Source organism: Oncorhynchus mykiss, chromosome 13, assembly GCF_013265735.2.
Source record: "Oncorhynchus mykiss isolate Arlee chromosome 13, USDA_OmykA_1.1, whole genome shotgun sequence".
Taxonomy (NCBI): domain Eukaryota; kingdom Metazoa; phylum Chordata; class Actinopteri; order Salmoniformes; family Salmonidae; genus Oncorhynchus; species Oncorhynchus mykiss.
The window spans coordinates 19074188-19080187 of record NC_048577.1 but is presented as its reverse complement, the minus strand read 5'-3'; the positions used below and the strand labels follow the sequence as shown (position 1 = coordinate 19080187).

The window sequence follows — 6000 nt, the reverse complement described above, 5'->3', positions numbered from 1 at the left end:
AGTAATACTGTCCTCAAATCAGCTTCCTGACTTAGAGGCACCACAACATCACATTTAACAACATTTTGAAGATTGTTCCAGAAATACGGTGTAAGAAAACTAAAAGCTGATTTACCTAACTCAGTAGAGACCAAAGGAGTTTCCAGAGTTAACCATCCCGGAGACCGGGTATTGTAACTCTATGTCTAAAGTTTAGTACTGATGTTAGGTACAGTGGGACTTTTTGTAAAAGGTGTTATAAATTAAAACATAGCAATGCATCAACCTACATGTTTGGGACATTATGCTTCCACTGGTCCTGGGGCCCTTGTTAAGGTCAACAGCATAGTGAACTTCACCAAGTACCAGGGACATTTTAGCCAAAAAAGCTGATTACCTCTGCCAGGAGGTTGAAACTTGGCCACAACTGGCTCGTCCTGCATGACAATAACCCCAAGCACACATCAAAATCCACTTAGAAATGGTTAATTGGCCACACGTCAACATTTTGAAATGGCCATGTCAGTCTCTGGACTTGAAACCTATTGAAAACCGGTGGTTTGAATAAAGAGGGCAGTCCATTGGCCCAGACAAAGAATGTAAAGGATCTGGAAGGATTCTGTAAGGAAGAATGGTATAAGATCACTCCCAATGTGTTCTCCAACTCATAACATGTTTTCAAAAAAAGCTCAGTGCCATTATTCTCGCAAGGTAAGGTATTGACAAGGTATTGAAAACAAGGGTGTCAATCACTTTGATCCCTACGTTTTCAGAATAAAATGTATTGTTAAAACAATTCTCTCTGAGACATTGTATTAGTATAAAACAATATAATTTCCACATTTTTTGAACATACAATAAGGCTCAGTATTAGAATTATTTATTTTTGAAAGTTATTTTTTGCTCATCTTTATCAATGGTGTCAATATTTTTGGGCACCACCGTATGTGTGTGTGTGTGTGTGTGTGTGTGTGTGTGTGTGTGTGTGTGTGTGTGTGTGTGTGTGTGTGTGTGTGTGTGTGTGTGTGTGTGTGTTACCGTGACTGATGGACTTGATATCAATGGTCTTGGGGATCCTCTCCTCGGGGGTGGACACCACACCAAGGGGTTAGTTAGCTATAGTTTTGGACGGACGGACACGCACGCACATACAGTGCCTTGCAAAAGTATTCGGCCCCCTCGAACTTTGCGACCTTTTGCCACATTTCAGGCTTCAAACATAAAGATATAAAACTGTATTTTTTTGTGAAGAATCAACAACAAGTGGGACACAATCATGAAGTGGAACGACATTTACTGGATATTTCAAACTTTTTTAACAAATCAAAAACTGAAATATTGGGCGTGCAAAATTATTCAGCCCCTTTACTTTCAGTGCAGCAAACTCTCTCCAGAAGTTCAGTGAGGATCTCTGAATGATCCAATGTTGACCTAAATGACTAATGATGATAAATACAATCCACCTGTGTGTAATCTCCGTATAAAGTCTCCGTATAAATGCACCTGCACTGTGATAGTCTCAGAGGTCCGTTAAAAGCGCAGAGAGCATCATGAAGAACAAGGAACACACCAGGCAGGTCCGAGATACTGTTGTGAAGAAGTTTAAAGCCGGATTTGGATACAAAAAGATTTCCCAAGCTTTAAACATCCCAAGGAGCACTGTGCAAGCGATAATATTGAAATGGAAGGAGTATCAGACCACTGCAAATCTACCAAGACCTGGCCGTCCCTCTAAACTTTCAGCTCATACAAGGAGAAGACTGATCAGAGATGCAGCCAAGAGGCCCATGATCACTCTGGATGAACTGCAGAGATCTACAGCTGAGGTGGGAGACTCTGTCCATAGGACAACAATCAGTCGTATATTGCACAAATCTGGCCTTTATGGAAGAGTGGCAAGAAGAAAGCCATTTCTTAAAGATATCCATAAAAAGTGTTGTTTAAAGTTTGCCACAAGCCACCTGGGAGACACACCAAACATGTGGAAGAAGGTGCTCTGGTCAGATGAAACCAAAATTGAACTTTTTGGCAACAATGCAAAACGTTATGTTTGGCGTTAAAGCAACACAGCTGAACACACCATCCCCACTGTCAAACATGGTGGTGGCAGCATCATGGTTTGGGCCTGCTTTTCTTCAGCAGGGACAGGGAAGATGGTTAAAATTGATGGGAAGATGGATGGAGCCAAATACAGGACCATTCTGGAAGAAAACCTGATGGAGTCTGCAAAAGACCTGAGACTGGGACGGAGATTTGTCTTCCAACAAGACAATGATCCAAAACATAAAGCAAAATCTACAATGGAATGGTTCAAAAATAAACATATCCAGGTGTTAGAATGGCCAAGTCAAAGTCCAGACCTGAATCCAATCGAGAATCTGTGGAAAGAACTGAAAACTGCTGTTCACAAATGCTCTCCATCCAACCTCACTGAGCTCGAGCTGTTTTGCAAGGAGGAATGGGAAAAAATGTCAGTCTCTCGATGTGCAAAACTGATAGAGACATACCCCAAGCGACTTACAGCTGTAATCGCAGCAAAAGGTGGCGCTACAAAGTATTACCTTAAGGGGGCTGAATAATTTTGCACGCCCAATTTTTCAGTTTTTGATTTGTTAAAAAAGTTTGAAATATCCAATAAATGTCGTTCCACTTCATGATTGTGTCCCACTTGTTGTTGATTCTTCACAAAAAAATACAGTTTTATATCTTTATGTTTGAAGCCTGAAATGTGGCAAAACGTCGCAAAGTTCAAGGGGGCCGAATACTTTCGCAAGGCACTGTATATACACACACACACAGAATCTTCCTAGCTCATACATGACGGCAATGAGAGAATTAATACTTTTTGACCATGCCCATATAGGTCTTCATTGACTTGGTGGCATGAGATGCCACCCTTGTTTTAAACAACATTCCCCAATCACTGTAATGGTTTAGGATCTCCTTAGAACCACTGACACCTAGTAGGTATATAAAACACACTCCCGCAGGGCTCCTATACAAGCACACTATGTGTGTGTGTGCGTGCATGTGTGTGCATTCTCTCTTCTCTACCAGCATCACCACGCAAACATAAATAATTGGCTAATGGTACCGGTGCATCAAGTCTGACACCAACAGGCTCCTAAACAGCTTCTACCCCCAAGCTATAGCTAACAGAATGAATTGGCCCTTGTTTTTCATTCATTTTTTCACTGACTATACACACTCACACTTCATGACACATAACATGCACACACACATTTATACCAACTCCACACACCTGACATTAAAACTTGAAACTTTAAACACAGTGATATCTAAGCTGGGAAGAAAGACTCAAGGTCTTTCAACATGCTCTTTGTAGCTTCAATCACTTCTCAGTGTGTTCTCATCCTCCTAGATCCATCTGCTGGCTCAGGCTCTGCACACTCTTGGGTTGCATCCTACCTGGCAGGTCGCTCCTAGCAGGTGACGTGGAGAGGATCTGTGTCTGCACCACATATGCTCACTACCGGTGTCCCCCAGGGCTCAGTTCTAGATCCTTTCCTCTAAACACCAAATCACTCGGCTCCATCATATCCTCACAGTTGCACCTATAAACTGTTCTTCTTCTTCCCACCCCTTCTGACACCCAGGTGGCGACATGCATCTCTGAGTGCCTGGCAGACATCTCATCTTGGAAGTCGGCCCACCACCTCAAGCTCAACAAGAAGGAGCTACTCTTCCTCGGGCGGGGAAGGCCTGCCCGCTCCAAGACCTCTCCATCACAGTTGACGCCATGGGGTTCCCCTCCCAGAGTTCAAAGAACCTTGGTGTGAGATATTGGACGGCAAGGGACCCTGGGCACAGGCTGGGGAATATCGCCGCCCCAAAGAAGAACTGGAGGCAGCTAAAGCTGAGCGGTGGCGATAGGAGGTAAGGCAGCGCAACAGGCACGAGAGGCAGTTTTTTTTGGTTGGGCACACGGGGAGATTGGTGGAGTCAGGCGATAGACCTGAGCCAACTCCCCGTGCTTACCGAAAGCAGCATTGTACTTGTCAGGCACCGTGTTATGCGGTGAAGCGCACGGTGTCGCCAGTACGCGCTCATAGCCTGGAGCGCTATAGGCCAGCCCACCGCAAGTGCCATGCGAAAGTGGGCAGCCAGCCAGGGTGGATTGTGCCAGCTCAGCGTGCCAGCTCAGCTCCCCTATAGGTTCAGGTTTTGCGGCCGGAGTCTGCACCTTTGGGGGGGGGGGGGGGGGAGGGTACTGTCACGTCCTGACCTTAGTTCCTTTTTTATGTCTCTATTTTAGTTTGGTCAGGGCGTGAGTTGGGATGGGCATTCTATGTCTTGTTCTGTGTGTTATATTTCTAAGTGTTTGGCCTGGTATGGTTCCCAATCAGAGGCAGCTGTCAATTGTTGTCTCTGATTGAGAACCATACTTATGCAGCCTGTTTTCCCACTTTTGTTTGTGGGTGGTTGTTTTCTGTTTTGTGTGTATTGCACCTTGCAGAACTGTTCGTTTGTCGTGTTGTTTTTTGTTCAAGTATTCGTATTTATTAAAAGTATTATGAATACTTACCACGCTGCACCTTGGTCCTCTTCTCCTTCTCCCGACGACAATCGTTACACCACCTAACATCAGGAAAGCAGAGATCCTGCCCATCTTCCCGAAAACGTCTGAAACCCTACTTCAAATTGTATATGTCACTTGCGCCAAGCACAACAGTGTAGACTTTACCGTGAAATGCTTACTTATGACCCCTTTCTCAACGACGCAGAGTTAAAAAGAAAAATTAACAAAATAAAAAATGAAGTGGTAACAACAAAATAGCAATAACAAGTAGCTACTCGTTCCCTAGCCTCGGGCTCTCCACTGGCACACAAATAACTCATACTACAACCAGGGTGCCCCAACTGGGGGATTGTATTTGGCCTCCCAAGTTTGTTATTGGACATGAGACTAAAAACACCAGCAAATCAGCTCCAAGTGATTTTAATTTCGGAAATGTGTTACGAAGTATTCCCAAGCATAATAAAAATAGATATATGCAATCGCATACAAACGTTAGCAAGGTTTGAAATTATGTTTTAGTCAAATATTATATCCGTTTGGGCTTTTTGGGGTCAATTTGCAGTCTACAAAGGATTTGTAATGATGTTCCAGCCCCCTGACCATCCACTTAAAAAAAAAGGTATAATTGGCCCGCGGCTGAATCTAGTTGATGATCCTGGTCATACACACACACACACGCAGGCGCCCACACACCCACACACCCACACAATAAGTGCATGCAACATTTTAAAAAGGCGAAGTTGTAAGAGCCCCTATCATGTGTGTGTGAAGGGCACAGATTTGGTGGTGGCTTTTAATTGGCCCTTTTGAGCGGTTGATGTTCTCTTAACGAGAGTCTGCTAAAGCTTGTTAGAGTATGGGCATCATTACTCCACCATATCTCTGCCTGACAGCTTTCTTTCATCTACTGAAGGATGCATGCCACAATGTGTAGTGTGTACCAATCTCAGGAGCACTCGGGGTAAGGGTTCCATGCGAGTACTCAAAGAACAAACTGGAGTGTGTGTGTGTGTGTCTACGTGCATATTAAATGCCACTCAGCCACAACCATGTCGAACAAGAATCCAACTGTAGCCACAGGACTAAACACTCATTCTCCAACACAAAACATAGAATGAAATGACTCAGACCCCCCCCCCCCCTCCCTCCTTTAACCTACTAAAATGGAAGATTCCAGATCCCCGAGGGATCAAACAGAGCCAACAACCTGTTAAAATGGAAGATTCCAGATCCCCGAGGGATCAAACCGAGCCAACAACCTGCAGAGATCAGTAAATCACACAGAGCAGCTTACGAAACACATCCGCTCCCTAGCGTCGCATCAATCTGAAGATATATATTCAACCCGTCATGCCTTACAATTCATTTTGTTTGGATTCAGACTGTTGCGTTCCCCAGAAGGACATTTGGTGAACAATGATGGGAAGCTGTAAAGTGGAGTGTGTGTGTGTAACTGGCTACAATGTGCGTTGTGGGTGTGC

The 6000-nt window shown here is 44.2% G+C and overlaps 1 protein-coding gene across 1 annotated transcript in view; it reads right to left on the bottom strand.

The window, feature by feature from the left end:
• Positions 1-964: 964 nt before the first annotated feature.
• LOC110485820 (septin-9) overlaps positions 965-6000 on the bottom strand; it is an 83507-nt gene continuing 78471 nt past the window's right edge. The window contains exon 12 of the mRNA XM_036940486.1: positions 965-1014. The gene's annotated coding sequence lies outside the window, so the exon portion shown is untranslated. The remainder of the gene's footprint in view (positions 1015-6000) is intronic.